Here is a 21,973-nt window from a genome sequence, read left to right as displayed (position 1 = left end):
AGCAGCGGCTGGCGACTCCGCATGTATCGGAGGAGGCATGTGGTAGTCTGCAGCCCTCCCCGGATTGGTAGAGAGGGTGGAGTAGTGACCAGGATGGCCCGGAAGAGTGGGGTAATTGGCTGGATACAATTGGGGAGAAAGAGCCCCCCCCCAAAAAAAAAAAACTGGGCTATTTGTGGGCACACGTTTAAATACTGTGATGATACGGCATCCTTTTGTTTGGGATAATTTGCATCTATTTCACTGTGGAATTATTCTGCGAGGAGCTCTTGTTTCCAGCATTAATTAGTCCCTTGTGAAGTTCCGCATGTTTTCATACAATGAAGAGGAATCTGCAGCATTCAGCCGCTCCCCGTGTCTCATTGCTTTCATCCCGTGTGTTCTGAGGGTGAGCACCGAAGAACTCGGAGCACCCATGCCCCCCACAATGTGCTAGCTTGTTTTAATGGCATGGCTGCACAAAGCAGCTGTCTGCTTTAATTATGGAAGAGTATCGGGCTCACAGCTTCCACTTTCCTTTTTACCTCTTTGATACGTCTCCCTCTCTTTCCATCATGCTTCCCTTTTTTTTATCACTCCACTATTGTGGGATCTTTGATTTCCTTTTCCTTGTCCTGAGAGGAGAGGTGACTAATCCCCTGAATCAAACGTGTCACCTCATCTAAGAGGGCATGAATAGACCAGATATAACCATTGGGCACTAATGGTCGGGCTGGATGTGGGCTCAGGGCCCGAGGCTGGTGAGATTTAATGCCTGCCTCTTGGGTGGTGGTGTGGGCCAACATTGTGCACTTGTTGGACCTTTCTTTCTCTACTGTGTCCCATATTTTGGAAAACCCATATTGAATTAGTTGTGTCATGTCAGTAGTGGACACACACACACACACACACACACACACACACACACACACACACACACACACACACACACACACACACACACACACACACACACATATACACACAAACGTGTATATATATCTGTTTTTGAAAAAATACAGTATGATGCAATTTCCTTCATGAATTCCTAATTAATCTCAAACAGCCCGCTGTGCACTTTGATAAGTGTTTTCTAGAAGCTCTGCTGTGTTGTGCCTTGTGCCGTCTTTGTTGTGTTAGTGTTTGTTTTTTGATTTTTTTCTAAAATACGTTTTGCTGTGTTCTAATTGCAACCAGGGCCAAGCCAAAGGCCCATTTCCATCAATGGATGATAGTTCTAATGAAGTTCTAATGAATTAATGGACAGCTACTTGTGTTAGAAGTTTATATAATAATTTATTAACTGTAGTCTTGTTGAATCAATTTATTCTAATGCGGTTTGCGTTGCTCAGAAAAAAACATGTTTCGTCATAAGATGCTTTTAAAGATGGTATTTTGTGATAAACTTTCAGAAGTAAGCATTCAACGCTGTTTCCTGTAAAACTGGTATGGTCATGTGAGACTTCATGGATTTGTTTATCTTTATTTGGTATTGGCTTATCTTTTTTTCCTGCTGTCACACATCGGATTGCCTGACGGAAAAGTGAGTAAATAGTTGAATCAAGTGTAGTCAATATGACCGTGGGAGACAGATGCTAACTGGGTGTACTGTTCAATGCTTGTACTGTAGCTAGTTGGTTGGTCGGCCATTGCAATGTAATTATCTCCATGTCCTCTCAATGACCTGGGGGACCCAAATCTATAATGACTTGGATTCAGGGCCATTGTCTCTTGCACCTGCTTAGCCCTGATTGGGCTTGACGTATAGACCACAGTGGAGAGTGTTGGGCATGGTGCAGCTTCCAGGGCGGTCTAGCCAACCTTCAAGAAGATGCTAACACAGCGGGGCAGCGCATCCAAACTAACAGCAACTACCCCCTCTTATAAGCTAAGACCCAAGCAAACATTTGAAAGAACTATGTGCTCCTAGAAAACCAGTCTCTGCTTACAGTATATTTAACCTCTGACGTAATGTGCAACATACTTTTACAGGTGTAAGTGACCTAATTAGCTTAACATTAACTTCAATTCACTTCAGTTCAATTCACCTCAGTTTAGTTCACTTAAATTCAACTCACTTCATTTTAACTCAGCTTTGTTTTTTGTTTTTTTGGGGGAGGGATTTCCCCCCTTTTTCTCCCCAATTGTATCCGGCCAATCAACCCACTCTTTCCAAGCTGTCCCGATTGCTGCTCTACCCCCCCTGCCGATCCGGGAAGGGCTGCAGACTACCACATCTCCTCTGATACTTGTGGAGTCGCCAGCCGCTTCTTTTCACCTGACAGTGAGGAGTTTCACCAGGGGGACGTAGCACGTGGGAGGATCATGCTATTCCCCCCAGTTCCCCCTCCCCCCCCGAACAGACGCCCCGACCGACCAGTGCAGCGACCAGGACACATACCCACATCTGGCTTTTCACCCACAGACACGGCTAATTGTGTCTGTAGGACGCCCGACCAAGCTGGAGGTAACAAGGGGATTCAATCCAGCGATCCCCGTGTTGGTAGGCAACAGAATAGACTGCTAACTCAGCTTTGTTATCATTGCTTGAGTACCTGTACATAAACAATGAAACATGAAATTGCTTGCTCACAGGATAGTAAAAATTTTGGTCGTGTAAGTGAGTGTTGGCTACTAATTAAGCTTTTCAGGCCATGCATGATGACAGAGTAATAGGAGACAGAAGGAGACTGAAGACCTACACTCCTCTTGAGAAGTTACGATAGCCAAGCCTGTAAAACCAACTTCAGGTGCCTCAGCAATGGCCTTAATTTTTGTGTTTTTAAACATGATTATTCCAACAAACCATTGGTCTCTCAGACTAGATGGCAGTGATACTAGCTTCCTAACAGCTGAAATGGCTACAACTGAGGACATATTCCTGCTGTCACACACCCCAAGCTTGTTTTGACAAGGGTCATACCCTAGTTTACCACTGATCACATTTTGAAATTACCCCTTCACTGAGGTTGATTTATCTCAGCTCTGCACTACGGATGTGGTTCATTACTGGGATATATAAGTCTGTTGGGCATGTCAAAGGTTTTATAACTCAAATATGTTAACTTAGTTAGTGCTCCTGTGAAAAGCAACGGCTTCATGTCACTATTGACCTATTTAGGGGAGATAGAGGACAGTGGATGGTTTTCAGTTTATTGCACAACCTATTGAGCCCCCTCAAAGGAAAGTGCCATTTTCTGTATTCTTGTAGAGATAAATAGCTCTTACATAGGCCAGCATGCTAGTAATTACATTCATCTGGTCTTCCTATTCACCCGCTACAATGCACACCTGGTGTAAGCAACACATCCTTATTACAAGCTGACATGTTCTCCCTCGTGCTCCTTGCTTGCGTCACTCCATATACAGACAGGAATAAACCCTTGGAGCTACAGCCCCCCTCACGTTTTCTGCTCACGGTGCAGCCTTCCCCGCCACACACACACACACACACACACACACACACACACACATTTTGTATGAACACATCCTCTATGCATATGTACTGGTGAGGGCATTGGGGCAAAGTGCTATTCGCAGCTTGACCGGCAGTAAATCCTGGTTTTGACAAGCCCCTCTGCATTGTCTTCACTGTGCTCACCACTCACCCTGCTCCCCCATGGTCTCTCCTTGAACTGCCCAGCTGTGCGGGCCCTCATCAACGTGGCCTTGTCTCCTTCTCTCTCTCTCCAGCTCTCTCTCTCTCTCCAGCTCTCTCTCTCTCGTCCTCCGTCTTTATTTGAATGCTCTGCATTATATGCCTGCCTACATTGCCAACAGTCCAGTCTTTCACTGGCACAGAACATCATCCTTGGAGTGACACCATGAAATGCCCGTTTTTGTTTTTTTTTCACACCCATGGACAGATCGACACAAATGTCTGAAGGACGTTTATAGGGTTACATGTTTGTGTGCTTGCATATGTGCATGAGAAAGTGCGGAGTACAGGATGGTTGGTTGAATGAGTGGTATTTTAGTCTCAATAGGAGTAGTGTTGAGTAATATGGCCGCTATAAATTATCATGATTAAAACTGTTCAAATACGTTATTACTATTAAAATCTTATCAGACAATGGCGATTTTTTTCAAAAATATTTTATTGGAAGGAACATTGGGTGTAAAAAAACAAACAAACATACAGATACAATGTAATGGAAATGATTGTCCCTCCATATTTTGGTAATCTGCCCACCCAGCCCCCTCTCACCCAACCCTCATCCATTGCTGGTGCAAAAAAGTTAAAAATAAACAATTACAGTTAAACAATTATAAGATAAAAAAATATATAAATAAAATAGGTTAGCTAGCTTTACATCAACAAGATGCATTCAATCATCTCCTAAGTACCATGTTCAGGAACATGAAGTACAGAGCACCATGTACAAAGGAACTGTTCGTAGTCATTTCTGTTTACATAAGTCATGCTTTATGATGTCATACATTTTAGTGATTGAGAGAAAAATATATCCCATATGCCACAAGTATAGTAGTCTACACTGATACACAGCATCCAATGAAAATTAAGACATATAATATAACTAATGCAAGTGGGTTTAGTCATAGGGAAGCATTGTTAGTTGGTCAAAATAAGATAAGAAGGGCTGCCAGGTAGAGTAAAATTTCTTGGCTGATCTGCAAATGGCAAATTTGAATTTTTTTTTCTAGTTTAAGGAACATCACCTCTATCAGGGATGATGACAAAGGAGTTGCAGGGGACTTCCAAAGAAGCAGTATCCCTTTGCGAGCAAGAAGAGAGCTGAAAGTGATCATGGTTTAGCTGCATTGATTTGAAGTTTTCAACTAAGTCTGGCACTCCAAAAATAACTATCCGTACATAAAGTAGGACCTCCATTCCAGTGACTTCAGAAATTATTTAAAAAAAGGAGGACCAGAAACTTACTGATTTAGGGCATGACCAGAACACGTGTGTTAGGTCAGCTGGGGATTGTGCACAGCGGTCACATTTGTCATCTACTTCAGAGTAAAATTTTGAAAGTTTAAATTTAGAGAGATGAATTCGATGTAGCACCTTAAATGGGATTAGACTCAGATGGGCACAGGAGGAAGAGGAGTTGACACATGCAATAGCTCTCCCCCACCAGTCACCATCAAGCTCTGTACCCAGCTCTTTCTCCCAGGTGCACTTGGCATTGTTAGTATGGTCTTTGAAAGAAAAAAGTTGGTTAGATAAGTCTTCTAGGCATGGGAGGAGTTTCATGGAGTGTGTCTGCACCAGATTTGGGTGGTAATATTGGAAATTGTGGGTTATGGGTTTTTAAGAATTGGCATATTTGAAAATATCGAAAAAGGTTTGTTTTGGTCAGCCCTTCCATGCTAAAAGTCGAATTTTCCCGGTCTCGTTATCTTTCATCCAACTTAGCACCAATTTTCAAGCCACTGGGCACATCAGATATGCCAAACACCTTTCCACGTACCAAAAACGGGAAGGATTTATTCCGCTTGTAATGAGCATGAATGAGTAGACTCGCGAGCCGGTTGGCTAACGGGTCAGACCCTTTAGTCGACTGGTTAACGTAATCATCTGTGGTGTGGGAGACCTGGGTTCGCGTGCCAGCTGAGGCGGTCCCCGGCTGCCCCCCGAATTCACAAGCTGTTCTCATATGGTAGGCGGGTTTCCATTAACCTGCTTAAATATTGCACAATTGGAAATTGCGAACAAAACAACAAGTAATGGAAACGGGTGAATTTCGAAAAAACTCAAATATCACAAATAAAGTTTATACGCTGGCATGAGATGATTTTCAGACGATTCGACAAAGCATTATTTCACATTTAAGTCAAGATACCCTGTTTATAAAGAGCGATGGCTGTGCACTTCTTCATATTCAATTTCCCCAAGAAAGTTTTTATAATTGCTTCAGGTGGTTTTTGCCTTTTTCAAAAAAGAGTTAATGTGCAAATGGGTGACGGAAACCTCTTTGCCAAATAAGTTATGACGTAGCGAACATTTACTCACATGACTGATCAGTTGTTTCCGCTGTTGGCTCTTCCCGGATATTCCCGTCGTGTGCATTTCTTTGTCTTCGTCTCTGGACAGCATGAAACATGGCCAGTAATAGCTGACATGAAAGAACAATTGCATCTTTCCCATTTGAAACAAATTCCTGAAGACCTCTCTCCATTTTCTCTCGTTGGCCAAGGTGACTGGTTTTGTTTCTGGGTCGCAACCTCTACTTCTTCTACTCTGTTCATTACAGCCATGTGTAATGTAGCCTGTAGCGCCAACTTCTGACAAAACGACACTTTGTTTAGCCTAGTATATTCACTCCAGAACAGTTGATGGAAACGTGCCTAATTCGCATTGTCTTTTTTGCGACATTTCAAAAGTTTGCTTAAAATTCACTTGACAATTAATGGAAACACAGCTAATGTCGTGGGATCAAGACTTTTTCACCGGCCAACATTAATTCATGTTGACCAACGTAAATCACTATGATAATATATCAGTGGGGACTGCCCAGTAGTCTGACGGCCCATTTTTCTGAAACCCCGATAGTCCGAAATATGTCCCACTGGACCGAAAGCCCATTGCTCCGAAGGCCCGTTGTTCCGAAAATACACACTCTCCCTGCAGTTGTTAGTTCGGTGACCGCCGGTGTTGTGTCAAAACTGTTTCCCCGTCAAGATCCGTTTCCCCCTAGCCAGAGTTCGAGCCGATTATAGATTACTTGCATTTAAGATTATTTGAGTCGTGACGACAAGGCTGTGTGGGATTTGTTCGTGACGTGGTGTGTCTTGTGTTTAGCAAGAAGAGACTAGTTTTAGCTGGGAATAGTTAGGGTAACACACACACACACACACACACACACACACACACACACACACACACACACACACACACACACACAGTGGTGTGTAAATTTTCTTGGCAAATGTGTTTATTGCCACTAGTTTTCAGTTTTAATGTGGATGTGTATCTGATGAGCGCATATAATAATTGACAACTCCCGGCAAAAAAAAGGGGGAAAAAACCCTATGTTTTAGGTGAGATGTTTGACTTGGTTTAAATCCACAAAATCAGGAAATCCAAACGAGCAGTTTTAAAGCATACATCAGTCTCTCTGTACGATCAGGCATTTCCAGTACGCTTGTTTTTTAAATATATGACTTATAGGGTGCCGTAGCTACATGTTGGCATACTGTATTTCAAACAATGTTTAGGTCTACTCATCACTGGGCACAGATAGCTTCAACCCCACTTTTTCAAAATGCTAGATTATGCTATATTTCCCAGATGCGTGTGTGATTCTGTTATTAATGCAGAACAATAGTCAATTACAAAAGAAAATGTGCAGGAATGAAATTCTCTCTTAGTCTTTCTTTAAAGATAAAAGGCACCTTTAAATAGGAAACAGAACACAAATTAAGACGCATCCCTTTTCAGTCAACAATACTTTTAACAAAACAATTCAAACGATCATTAGTGGAAATAAAACTTTAACCGGGATATAAACAGGTGTTAAATAATTTCTCAGTTCTCTTTTGAACTTGGCTGGATGGGGCCAATAATTGACCTGTGTTCATTTCCAAATCGAGGATAATATATTTGAGATTATCATTGTTATTGTTTTGTTTTTGCCCAGTTTTGATGCCTCTTAGCACTACATAGGAGCATGAGAATTTATTCCTGATGGTAATCACTATATTCAAAAAGTAACCATGTACGGCTACAAGGAAAAATAAAAGGCTCCAAGTTCAAAACCTGTTTTGTTATGAACTTCATAAAACGGCATGAATGAATTATTTTGCCCTGAAGTGTGCATCAGTGCAGAGAAGACTGCTCAGCTGAAATGTGTGTGTGTATATGTGTTTTGTACTCTATCCTGCCCTGTACAACTAAAGCCACGTTTCTGTACACATGTAGTGGCTTGGCTTGACTCGGTTTGACTCGGGGCATTAGCCAAGTGCTTTCCGGCATTTGCATTTCCACATAGTGCTACCAGCTTGAAGGTATGTTTTTAACTGATGATGCGCTTGTCTCGAGTCGATGACGTCTAAAAACAGCGCCCTCTTTTCATCCATCCATCCATCTATTATCCAGACCGCTGATCCTGCTCTCAGGGTCGAGGGGATGCTGGAACCTATCCCAGCAGTCATTGGGTGGCAGGCAGGCGGCAGGCGGGGAGACACCCTGGACAGGCCGCCAGACCATTGAGCTACAAGTCTGGTCTGGATCCCTTTAACCCTGATGCAGAGTTTAACCACAATCACGGAGGAGGTGTGTCCCGATAAAAAAGATGCCCTGTGTTTTTCGGCAAGTACCCTGCCCTCTTTTCAATGACATTTAAAAGCAGCACCCTCTGTAGCGTTGTTTACTATTGCACTGTGCAACGGTTGTTGGTAGGCAGCTACTTGTCGCCATGGACTTTCAGGCTGTTGTTTCAATTTGCTTGGCATCTACCGCTTACTGCCTGAAAAATGGAGACGAGATGACGCTTTGACAGGAGTTCGCTGAGTCATCACTGAACGATGATGCTGACGTCACTGCAACCCACTTGGAGGCAGGTCTGGCACGCTTTGGCCCAACTCCGGAGATGGTCCATGTCGGGCGCGACTCAGTACAACTCAGCCCGTTTAAACTGGTAACGGAAACGCAAATTAACGCAGCGTGGTTTGATTCGGCACGGCCAAAAGTGCCAACAGAAAAACCCTATAGTATGAGAGATACTGATGGACACAAAATGGCCCAGGTGCCTTCTCTATGCCCTGTCTTGGCACCATTTTAACCCTGTAGTTCTGCATTTTAAAAAAATACATGTACACTTATATGTAGACATGTGCGTGCATACGCATATTGTACTTGCACCATGCAAGCCCAGTCAGCGTATAAGAATACAGTTGTCTGTCAATGTCTCTTTTTTATGTTTGATACTTTGGCACTATTGCCCCTGTAGGTTAATGGTTCCTTAGGCTGCTTCTGTACTGGGAATTAGTGGGCACTGTGACTGTCAGGCAATATTAATATCTCCCATCCATGATGTTGTCCTAAAAAGTTTTCTGGTATTTGTTTCTCATAGGCGACCTTTGAGGATCTGGTTGAGAAGGGGGCCAAGGTTCTTCTTTGAGGTGTGCTTATTTCCTGGCTGATCACTCATTTTAGAAAAGTTATAGAAGCACTGGTTTTGTTTCTTCTGGACTATTGTTCGGTTGGTTAAGTGCAGCAAAAAGAGATTTGCACAAGCTTCAACTTGTGCAGAACAAAGCTGCATATCTAGATCGTCACTGTTCATCTAGTTGCAAGTGTTGAGGGCATGCATGATGTTTTCTCCTGGCTAACAGTTGAGGACAGATTTTTAGGCTATCCTAGTTTTCTTTCAAAACATTTGTACTCTAGCTAAAGCCTAAAAGCTTACATTCAAAGATTTCATATATTAATGACTGACACGGTCATACTAAAAGACAGATAACACAAGGTCATGTCGTAGTTTCTTCACCTAGAACTTGCACAATGCAGAGAACTGTTTTGTACAGACATACCACTCAGTGGAATATGCTACCATGTTCCTTAACAAAAGCAACGAGTAAACCTTATTTTACAAAGCAGTTAAAGTGTTGTCTTCATGCATGCTCTATAATCAAGTTAAGGAAATCACAGAAAGTTGAATCAGTTCATCTGGACACAATGTTTATTGAAACGTTTCATCACTCATCTAAGTGACCTCTTCAGTCTCACCTGACTACCAGTATCCCCACTCTTATAAGCAATACAGTCGCACAACGACCGTAACCAACAATCAGTTTCATATGCAAATTGCCACGACCATTAACTAGAGTTACGACGGCCACGTGTACTATTCACAGAGGATTGGGGAATGGTTGCAATCACAGCACAGTAAGATGGCAACAGATGTACTCTTAGCACCCCCCCCCCCCCAGTTCAGGGATGGTTGTTCCCTCTTAACATAGATGGCCTCTTTGACTCCCCGTTCAAACCAGCATTCCTCCCTAACAAGGATGTGCACAACCTCATCCTTGAAGAAAGAGTGGCCACTGTCCTGTAGATGGGTGTAGACTGCAGAGTCCTGGCCTGATGTGTTAGCTCTTCTGTGTTGTGCCATCCTCTTGGTCAGCGTCTGTTTAGTTTCCCCGATGTAGAAGTCACAGCAATCCTCCTGGCACTTAACAGCATGCCCTATATTGCTCTGTTTGTGCTGGGAGACCTGATCCTTGGGGTGGACCGACTTCTGGTGCAGCATGTTTTGGGGTTTAAAAGCAACTGAGACATGGTGTTTGGAAAATACATGTCTCAGCTTTTCTGACACCCCTGCCACATACGAAATCACCACTGGTTTACACTTAGACAGCTGTTGTCCTTCTCCTCTCTTTGATTGGCTGGCACACTGTTTGGCCGTCTTCCTGGCTTTGACAAATGCCCAGTTAGGATAACCACACTTAACCAGGGCCTGTTTCATGTGGGATTTCTCCTCTTCCCCGGCCGCTGTGTCAGTGGGGACATTGTTGGCTCGGTGGCTTTGGAGTTAATAAAGTTGATTCTCTTTAAAAAGGTAATATGATCTTGCGTGTTTGTTTGATGATGCCCTGTTTTGTTGTCTGGTGTATAATTGAATATCATTGAATCTGGTTATTATCATAATGTAGACCTTCCTAAGGATCTTGTTTGGTTTATTTTGTTCTATTTGTTTTATTTTGCGCCATGAAATGCTTTCCCTCCCTCTGGTAAAAACAAAGTTTTATTTTGCTCTATTTTATTGTTTTATGTTAATTTGTCTCATCTCGTGATGTTATGTTGCTATTCATAACTGGACTAGTGGGTTGACAGACTAACAATAGATCGATTTATTATAAGTACAATTATCATTATTATTGTTGCTGTCGGGATTTTCTTTTGAATTTGGGAGGGTACTGGGTGGGTATGAGGGGATCTGGGTTTAGGTCAGAGGTATATGTGATTTACTGTGGATGGTTCCTGTATGTTGTGTGCGAATGTTTTGTGTTTTCATATGGATCCAGGAAGAATAGACAGCTAATGGGGATCCGAATAAAGAATAAGCATCATGTGAATGGGGGAGGCGGTTGTACTGTTGGCTGCTGCTGGTTTTAGATGGGGAATAAGCATACACACACACACACACACACACACACACACACACACACACACACACACACACACACACACACACACCAAAATAAAAATGAAGAATTCCCAATTGCTATGGTAACTACTCAAAGCCAGTGGCTGAAGAACTAGCCCTATGTTCTGTCAAGCTGTAGTCATTCCCAATGCAGACTGGTTTGGGACCCAAATCCATAGATATGCAGGCAGAGCTTCCACCCTTCACTTATAATCTCATGTGCTTTGACTTCATAAAAACATTCATTGTCAGACTCCACTTAGAGAACTCGAATTGCTAAGAAACCATACACAAACAATGATAATAATTTCAAGCGGATTAATTCATTGAAAATTGCCTCTCAGTCTTACAGGTGATTGTGATGTCTTCTGATGACTGTGCTTCAAATTGAGGGCTTAATTGTTCCCTTTGAAAGTGAAGATTATGCTTTCTCGCCTGGAGCTGTAGATTTTGAGATCTTTATGTCCCACCATGTTTAGCCTTGCACGGCTCCATCCACAGCCCTAGAGGAGCGTCTCCCTGGAGGCAAAACGGCAATGCGGGATCTGATCTTCCCATCCACCATAAGTCATAGCAGCGATGACAGGCCAGTGAATTTCCACCACCTATCCTCCAGGAGGGGGTTGGGTAATTATCATCTTGGGTCCCAGTGTCTGTACGTGGCCTGGAGGAGTTTTGGTTTAATCTCCTATAAAGCCGGCATGCATTCTCTTTCGCCGTTTCAGCTCTTCCTCCAGTGCTTTCTGCTGTTGATCGGCTCTGCAAGGGCTTTTCGTTTTTGACTCTCTTCTGACACATTTCAAAAGCTTAGCAAAGGAAACGGGGAAGCGCAACTCCTACCAACTGAGCGGGGTCTCAGAGGCTGCATCCAAAGCCTGTGCTTTTGAAATGCGGGGAGTGTTTGGCTGCAGCGTGAGTTGCAGTCAAAGTTGATCGCTGTGAGTGTGATGCCTCGGCTGCTGCTTGTGCTGGGAGAGGAGACAGCACTGCCCTCTGATTCACACCATACTGCTGGAGTGTTACTTGCTGTTTTTGGTTTCAGAGGCTAGGATTTGAAAATGAAATGTCAAAAAGACGACTTTTTGCTCTGTGTGCACCATAGTTTATCTGACCACGCTGTCTAAATTGTATGAAAGGGCACCCTATAACCTAAGAGCTAGCGTGATTGTTTTTAACCGTGTCAGCGGTAAGCACGTGGTTTGTTTTACAGCCACCCTTTGAAAATGTTAAGATGTGGTGTAACTACTGGGAGCCTAGAGTCAGACCTGGTCACCATGCTCTAGGGTGTGAGACATGTAAGGTAGGCATGGGAGGGTCAGTCATGGTGAGTGCTGGACCCAGATTTTAATGCTGTCTTATCTAAGCATTCCCTTGTGAGTTCAGAAAACTGACAGGGTGGAGGGGGATAGTATCATGTGTAAGGCAAAGCATTTTCAGGTTTATGTTATTGCACCATTGGCGAAATCCCTTGAACAGCTGGGCCTGTAACCGCAGGGCCTGGCTACTGGACCTATTCCCTCTGCTCTGATCAGCCTCTGGATTGGATGTGTCAAGTAGCCCGGGGGATGATACTGCCACATGTAAAGCTCTGCCTCCTCAAATCATGCATCGCTGTTGAGGCAGAAGCCATTTCCTCTGATCAGCACTTGGCACTTCTCTAGTAAAAAAAAAAAAAAAAAAAGAAGAACAAAATGTTCAAAAAGAAGCTTTAAGTGGCACGGTGGCCAAGTGGTTAGCACTGTTGTTGTGGGCTGGGTTGTTAACTTTGTGTTTTTGTTGCTTTGTTCTCTCTGTTTTTGTATGTTTTTGGTGGTGTCGTTTTTGGGAGATTTTGTTTTTGTTTTTGTGTGTTTTATTTTTTTGCACTGCTGTGGGCTTGGAGAAACGAAATTTTGTTTCTTTGTGTATGCAAGTACATGTAAGAAATGACAAATTGTTCCTGATTCCTGTTGCCTCACAGCAAGAAGGTCCTGGGTTCGAACCCCAGGCCGTCCCAGGCCCTTCTGTGTGGAGTTTGCATGTCCTCCCCGTGTCGGCGTGGGTGCTCTGGTTTCCTACCACCATCAAAAAGGCATGCATGTTAGGGTTAATACTCCTGTCTGTGCCTCTGAGCAAAGCAATGGAAAGAAGTGAAGTTGGTCCCCGGGTGCTGCAGCTGCCCACTGCTGCTATATAACAGGATGCGTTAAATGCAGAGAACACATTTCATTGTAACCAAACAGCTGTACAATGACAAAAATAAAGTTTCTTTCTTTCTTTACACCTCAACTTTTTGGCTATATCTCAGTGTCCAAGCCTGCTTAGATTTGTCCCTTGTAGCCGTACTCCTTGTTTTGCCCTGACATTTGAATGAGTTGTGAGTAATGTCTTCATTTGGTTAAGCACGGCAGAACCGACTCGATTAAAGACATGTGCTTCAAATAGCTGCAATCTAATCACATTTCTTTCAATCTCCTTTTTTCATCAAAGGAAAGCATAGCCAATATATTCCCTCTTATTGAGCCGTCATCTCTCCCTTAAACGCGACCCAACCCCCTACACTTCACCATACATGCAATCGTTATCAGCTCTCGCAACACACGAAGCATCCTCACAATCTGATCTTGTTTTGTCGCAGTACACCTTGTTGCTTAGTTTATAACTTGTGGGACGTTGTGGTTCAGGTTTACATCGTGCTTGGTAATCTCTTCTTGATCTAATCTCGCTTTTGTATTCACTGTTTTAATTTCATTTCACTATCAATTGAAATTAGTAGTTTTTTAAGCCTTTTCAGTCTTTATTTCTTTCTTTTTTTTTGGCATTTTGTTGTTGCATAGGATTTGTAAAGGGTCTGTGCAGGTATTTTGAAAAGAAATGAAGTAACTCTCACTCCGGTTGAGGCATACATGAGAGGGACGCATCCATTATTGAAGCAGCATGCAGCAAGAAAGCTCTCTGCTGTGGTTCAGTGTGGGTTGTACCCACTGTCAGCCTTAGTCATGTGTTGAGGGGTGTCTCTTATATTATCAGAGGCAGCAGAAGGATCAGTCTAGATACACTATTCATGATATGGCTGTCACTGCAAAAGAAGCACCAGCAGTATGAGTGCCGGCTGTTTTCATTCCTTCGAAATTTAACTTGACACGGTAGCGCGTATCAGCATGTACAAAGGGCCATCAGACACAAACACAGTATAGAGCAGATGCAGAAGGAGATAGAACCGCACATTTGCCTCTAGAAACTGCTGCTCTTTAGTTGTAATTTTAATCTTGGTACCATACACAATCCCTCCACAGGAATAGTGGCTTTTGTTTGTGCAGTCATAATAATATAGTGATTGTGGTATTGGCACAAGCTTTTACCCTAAAATTACAGAAGCAGGCAGCAGCAGATTTTGGCAGGGTGAGTGAATTAATTATCGGTTTACTATGGAGCACGTCTGTGCAGAAGCCACACAGGTTACGGCACTAATGAACATCCATTAGCCAAACTGCAGCTGTTTTTGGGCAGGTAGCTGTTTCACTTCAGTAGGCAGCGAGTCCTCAACAACTCTATAAACAATAGCGGGAAGATCCATATTGGCACATAACAACCAAACGCTGGCCAACAGCCAGTCACATCTATGCTAGGAGAACTAACACAGCGCAATCAAACATACATTTTCAGGTACTACCCCCCCTTTCTCTTTCTTTTTTTTTTTTTGATCCTCCCCCCCTTTTCTCCCCAGTTGTACTTGGCCAATTACCCCACTCTTCCGAGCTGTCCCGGTTGCTGCTCCACCCCCTCTGCCGATCCGGGGAGGGCTGCAGACTACCACATGCCTCCTCCAATACATGTGGAGTCGCCAGCCGCTTCTTTTCACCTGACAGTGAGGAGTTTCGCCAGGGGGACGTAGCACGTGGGAGGATGACACTATTCCCTCCAGTTCCCTCTCCCCCCTGAACAGGCACCCCAACCGACCAGAGGAGGCACTAGTGCAGCGACCAGGACACATACCTACATTCAGCTTCCCACCCGCAGACATGGCCAGTTGTGTTTGTAGGGACCCCTGACCAAGCTGGAGGTAACATGAGGATTTGAACTAGCGATCCCTGTGTTGGTAGGCAACGGAATAGACCATGGCGCTACCCAGACGTCTCGCTCTCACTCTCTCGCTCTCTCTCTCTCTCTCAAGTCAAGTCAAATTATATTTGTATACCAAATCACAATTCAGTCCCAGAGAGAATGGCATTCACATTAATCCAGTGGATAAAAATTGAATTGGTGCCAATGTATGACGCCTTCTGTCCTTGGATCCCCTCTCTCTTTCTTTCTGTTTTTCTTTATTTTACAGTATCTATTTCCTTTCTGTCTGAATGCCAAAATAAAACCGCAAATCAGGTTGAATGGCCTTTCAGTGGTATGTAATGCATTATCTGACTCTTTACAGTTTGCTTATTCACTGCCCTATTCGCTACACAGCGCACTACCGTTGCCCTCGTACCCTCTTTTTCTAGGAAAAAAAAATCCCCTCATGGGCCTGCAGGGGAAGAGCCCCTTGCTAATTAGTGAGTTGCCAGTGGAATTTTGCCATGACAATGGGCGCTATTCATGCCGGCAGGGCGGTGAATGGGCTGTGTTGGCAACAGCGGTGACATTTCTCTGAGAAGTTACGGAGAACCGAGAGACTTTGAAGTGTATCCATTTCCAAAGACACCCAAGCCCATCCCTCTTTACCGCCTCGGCTCAATGCAATGCCACTCTGGCTCCGAGCCCACGACCTCCCAGCCCCCCACCCCCCACCCCGGCTCCTCTCCAGTACCTTCTGCGTTTCTGCTCTGCAATCCATCTTCTGCTGTTGTTCTGTGGCGTGGGAGGGTCTGTGGCCCTTGCCACAGACTGTCAGCGCAAGGGCTAAACAATTGACCCCCACACTGTCTTAACGTGTCCAGTTGTGTTAGAGGATGTTTTTCTTTTCTCGGGGAGATGGGGTCTGGCATCTCAGAGGCATGTCTGACCCAAATTCCTTAAATCAGCTCTTCATTTTGCACTTCGCACGCACACACAAACAATCTAACTCAGTGTCCCGCGACTAATTCATCTACCCGCTGCCTCTGTTTACAAGCCCAGAGGTCCCTTTAAGCAAGCTCAGGGGATGACCTTTGACCTCTTCAAATCAGACACCAATATAGGATGTTGAGAAAATACCTGTTTTCCAAAGCCTTGTCCAACGATGTGTCCATTCACTCGTCATCTCTGCAGTAACGGCTCTCTGAACAACGTTAACTAAAATTCATGCAGAAGGAACTCACCCCCTTTCTTTCTTAAGCGTGGTGCCAGCCTCAGTCGCCCTCACCCCCTCCCCTCATACTGCCATGCACGACATCCCACTTCTGCAACCACATGTAAGGAAGTACGTGTGCACACATAATCACATGAAAACATTTCATCTTGAAACGAGTATAAGGAAATATAAATGAGTATGAACTCACATACTTACACACTCACACACACACACTTCTTTGTGTGGACCCCTCATTGACTGCATTCATTCTGTAGCCCTCAATCCTATCCCAGAACTACATGCCTAATTCTAACCCTAACCCAAACTTAATCCTTAATCTAACCCTAACCCTAAAATAAACCCTTAAAGAGTGAGGAGCTGCCAAAATGTCCTCACTTTGCAACAGGGTCCTTACTCTGATGGTTAAGTACACACACACACACACATACACACACACATTTACAGCTTCCTCCCTTTCTTCTGGGTGTCTGAGCACTTTTCAGTTAAGACCGTATGGCACGCTGTCTCCTCCCATCTTTCTCCCTCTTCTCAGTTTTTCTCTTAGCTATATCTTCATCTCAAGGCCTCCGACGGTTTCTTTTATTTCTGTTTCTTCCACTCAGCAACTCCAGTGCCGCCTAATTAAGAACAAACATCTAGAAAATTGAGGCCTCTTACAACACGAGATTTTTTTCCCTCTCTCGTCAAGTTAGGGTTGGGCCGATAGAACACATTTAGAGTTGGCGATGGACTAAATCCATCACCATTTTTTGTGGGTCGCTTTAAAATGCTTTATTATGGTTATTTGAATTTCGGCATCCTCAAGCATTCAAGGTGTCAAGCGTGAATCAAGCAATACACAAGTTGTACATGCAGCTTTTGGGTGTCATTGAGGATATGTAGCCTACATCTGACAACACGACCCCCCCGAACCGGTCTAAAGCATGGTCATCACCACACATTTGTTAGTGTAGCATGGATCACTTGACAGCCTTGGAGGTGTACAGCTGTTTTATTCCCACTTGTTTCTTCACATGCAGGCTGCAAGCAAAAGCATTGTTAATTGAACCAAAAGTGCATTTGAAATGGCAAACTCATTTTGTGTTGTCTGTCTTTCTTTGCATGTGTGCACCTGTGTTGGTGTAATTCTGAGGAAATTTGGTCTAGTCTTGAGCACTTCAAAGCCATAAGGACCATTCATTGAGCACCATTCAAGCGAAAGGCAGATCTATTTTAAAACAGAAGGGCATCCGGGTAGCATGGTGGTCTATTCTGTTGCCTACCAACAGCCAGTTCGAATCCCCGTATTACCTCCAGTTTGGTCAGGCATCCCTACAGACACAATTGGCCGTGTCTGCGGGTGGGAAGCCAGATGTGGGTATGTGTTCTGGTCACTGCACCAGCGCCTCCTCTGGTCAGTCGGGGCGCCTGTTCAGGGGGGAGGGGAAACTGGGGGGAATAGCGTGATCCTCCCACACGCTACGTCCCCCCCGGTGAAACTCCTGACTTAGGTGAAAAGAAGCGGCTTGCGACTCAACATGTATCAGAGGAGGGATGTAGTAGTCCACAGTCCTTCCCGGAGTGGCGGATCGGCAGAGGGGGTGGAGCAGCAACCGGGATGGCTCGGAAGAGTGGGGTAATTGTACAATTGGGGAGAAAGAGGGGGAAACCCTGCCCCCCCCACACAAAAAAACCTGAATTTAAAACAAAAAAAATCACACACACACACACTGTCAATTGAGAGCGTGGCAGTGGCCAGTAGAAATTTCTGACATATCACCAAACCCTAATGCTTATTTATTCAATGAGATTAACCAATAATTAAATCCTAGCTAGCTAGTTCCTTATGTAATCCTTATTTTGCTAGTTGGAAGCATCAGACTATTGTCAAGTAAAAAATTTCCATATAGCATATATTTAGTCCAGCTAGCACAGCATAACACCGTTGGAATGGCTCTTTATCTGAGACTGGGAATGGGTAAATATTAAAAGCCAAGCCTTGTGGGTGGCAGAAGGCTACAACATGCACACTAAAGTCTGCCTGATGTCAGCGTGTAGAAGTGTACACTCCAGTGCTGACATTAAAGCTAGTCATGCTAATAGTAAGGAGGTAAGGTGTTTTAGTCCTCATTATAGCATGACTGATGGAGGCCTATAGATAGATGTTTGGCTTTCATGTCAGTCTACAGGGTAAATAGGCCAAGGCTCTTGAGGCCAGATATAACTTTTCCTCTGCAGGAGAGAAGGAGTAGAAGCCTGGAAAAAAAAAGGCTGTGGAAAGTAGGAGAAAAAGGGCGAAAGAGAAAGAAATAGACAGAATAAGTAAGAGAAGGAATCACAAAAAGAAAGGAATGATAGTCCAAGGTACAGTACAGGTAGAATGAGGTTGCGGAAGGAGGAGGAGACCTTTCGTCTGTCTGCCACACCTCCTCCAAAGAAAAGAAAAACAGAATAGTCATGGAAAGCGGAAACAAAGTGAGTGAACGTCAGAGAGAAGTATGAAAGAAGAGACGGACAGCCATAGAGACCAAGATAAAGGAAAAAGAAGGAGACGTTGTGGTGAAAGAATGAAGGAAAGTACCAAAGGTCAGTCAAGAGACGGAAGAGAAATGGGGAGGGAGTGGAAGAGTGGAACATTAGCAAGAAGGAGAGGGAGAGAGGTAAAGAGGATTTCAAGAGGAGGAGGGTATTGAGTGTCCTAGTTGGCCTTTGTACTCCATAGCCTTGTTTGTTTTCCATACACTGTATTCCACCCTCCCCTTCAGCCGCTCGCCCACCTCTGAACAATCCCCTGTTTATTTCTTCCAGGGCAGAGACGAGGTGGACCGCACAGCACAGGAGGCCTGGAGAAATCATCTACCACACACAAACACACATGACGCTGGTTGCTAACTTTGGTAGGTTGCTTTCTGCCTCTTTCTCCCTGTGTGTATCTTATACGCAGACACCACATTGCGGCCAGGGCCCAAACGCTGTTTGTATGTAGATGCAAACAAACTTGTTAGATTCATGCTTATAATCTCTACAAACTGATATATTGTATATACTCCACACTCCGCCCCCCCTCTCTCGCTCTGTGTCCCCCTCTCACACAAGCGCACTATACTTTGTGATACCTATGTCTTCAGGGTGCACTATTGATATCCATGGATGTAGTACCAGCCATTCCCAAATAGGGTCCTGCGTTCACCTTGACATACTATACAAATAAAATGTGCAGTGGTCCTTTCATCCTTTGTCTTCATGCGTTCACCTTTTATAGATTGAAGCGTCACTTTTGTAGGCCAGCACTGAAATAGATCCCTAGTTTTAATGGTGATTTGTCCTGCTCAGTCAAGGCAGGAAATCAAAGATTTGCCCTCGAATGTTCTTCAGAGTCCCACTAAGACCCGGTTGTTCTTGTGTGTTCCGGCTAATGCAACCTAATCTGAGGGGGACGTTAGAAAAAAGACCCCCTGAATTATATGATTTTTGTTTTTGACCATCTTCTCGTATCAGACGAGGTTCGCACTCATGACGCAGATGAAAACCTCTGATTTGTCAGACGCCTTGCACATCACAGTTTTATCAGTGTGATTACTACAAGGTCATCAGTCTGATTATGGTGAGGCTCCAGTGGATAAAACCTTGGTCTAACAAATCAGTCATTTCAAAGTGATTACAGACCACTTATACATTAAAGTACCCTTCCTCTCAAAAATGTTGTTTCCCTTATGTTTGGGTCCTCTAAAATGTCTGGCCTTGACTATACTGACTTGTATCTGTGCAGTTTGTCACTAGAGCAGCGTTTTTACATTCCTATACTGGAGGAAGGAGCTCTCTGTGCACTTATCTAAAATCCAAGATTCAAACATACCGCAGGTAAGCTAGATTCGGTACGTCACAAATCCGAAAGCCAGTCTCTTGTCTCATATACAAATTCAGGACAGGCAAAGAAACCTGAAACCTCCTGTGCAGAGCGGACTTCTCAGTACAGAGAGCGAGTTTACATTAGCACAGTGAAAGTTTTGACAGCAAACATGGTAGAGTGTGCAGTTTTCTGATGTAAACCGGACCCTGGAGCTTCCCTCCACTATCTACCAAAAAATCCCATTATACTGTCGTAGTGGTTGAATATTATTTACAGACATCAGGCTCACATGCCTACAAACCTGGAGGGCTGCATATCTGCAGTGCTTTCAGGGAGGAGTGCTCCCATAATCTGATGCAAAAGTCACTGGGTTTTCACAAGAAATTAGTTTTGAAGTCTGATGTTGTGCCAACTATTTATCCTGGGACTGGGACAGCGAGTGGGAGTCAGTATGTAAGTTATGTATTTCTTTTATTCAACCAACAGTCAAATTAAAGCTTTCTGCATGTAACATATTTCCTTTGTGACTTATAAATAGCATTAATTACTAGCTTTTGGCTAGCTGCTGCTAGTTGTTTGGTAATAGTAAAACTGTAAACTATGTATTAAGCTAACATTTCACAGTTCGGCCACATGAAACGATGACGGTGGCCTTAGGTGCATCGTTTTTCACCCGAAAAATGGCGCGGTGTTGCAATGTAAACCTCTTTTCTAGTCTGGACCTCGATCCTGACCAGGCTAAAGCGCTCCCTCTGCTCAGGCGGCGCCACTAAAGGCGTCCGTCATTGTGCACACGGAGGGCTGACAGAGCGGCGGCGGCAGCAGCATTGGGAGTCGGTGGCGGCGGGGGATTCACCCCTCCGGTGCGGGTGCCTCGCCCTGACGTCCCGGCAGTTTTGAATTTTAGAGTACTGCCAATGAGCCAGTTCCCAGGCAACCTCGGTTGGCTGCTACACGTAATATAAAAATCTCAGTCAGACGAAACATATCTTTCTGCAAACTTTGATTAGAGCTCTGGTATACAATTACGTAATAACAATGTGCCAGTGTGAATACACTGTAACATCGTAGCAGATATTATTGTATGTTGCACAACCACCGCTGTGTCAGCCACTGCCTGTTACAAGCTAATGAACCACATGAACAAATAAAAGATGCTAACTGCACTTAGCATTCTGATATGTCTGCTAGTCGCCGATTTTGCTGCACAACAGAGTCTAAGTCTGACTCTGATCTCTGCTATTTGCTCTAACGCTAGCCATCTTGATGTGCACCGCTCTTTCACGTCAGCCTAGAGCGAGCAGCGGTGGTGGGCGGAGCCTGTAATATTTGCATATTAATATATCTTGAATTTCTCTGAGGGGGAAAGGGTAGATGTACTTTCAGCCCCTTGTCAGATTTTTTTTAAACTTTTTATATGTGAAAACACATTAAACAATATATTAATCATCTCTGAGTATTTTGAACTTTAAAACGTGTCTGGAGGGGAACTTTAAATTAATTCAGTGTGTCTATGAATCAACTGGACTGTCTTCGAAATATGAGAGTACATGGCTCACCCAACTTTCAATCATTTTAAATTCTTTTCTGGAGTGAAATAAATGTTTCACTTCCACCGATATTTACATTTACATTGTAGTGCAGGAAAATATGCAGCACAAGTGAAACTTGGCAAAAGCAGTTAACTGCTTTGGTCGACACAGCAACATTTGTCTAGTCATGTGACTTGTGCAAAGTAGCTCCTTAAAAAGTAGGTACATTTTTTTGTAAGATTTTGATATTTACAAA

At 43.9% G+C, this 21,973-nt stretch overlaps 1 long non-coding RNA gene across 1 annotated transcript in view; it reads left to right on the top strand.

Moving 5' to 3' along the window:
- Positions 1-19,374, top strand: part of LOC130128047 (uncharacterized) — an 86,565-nt gene extending 67,191 nt beyond the window's left edge. Inside the window, exon 3 of the long non-coding RNA XR_008811865.1 lies at positions 19,144-19,374. This is a non-coding gene — a long non-coding RNA (uncharacterized LOC130128047). The remainder of the gene's footprint in view (positions 1-19,143) is intronic.
- The last annotated feature ends 2,599 nt before the right edge of the window (positions 19,375-21,973 follow it).

This window comes from Lampris incognitus, chromosome 17, assembly GCF_029633865.1.
Source record: "Lampris incognitus isolate fLamInc1 chromosome 17, fLamInc1.hap2, whole genome shotgun sequence".
Lineage (NCBI taxonomy): Eukaryota > Metazoa > Chordata > Actinopteri > Lampriformes > Lampridae > Lampris > Lampris incognitus.
Note: the sequence above shows the minus strand (reverse complement) of the source record. Positions and strands in the feature narration are given on the sequence as shown.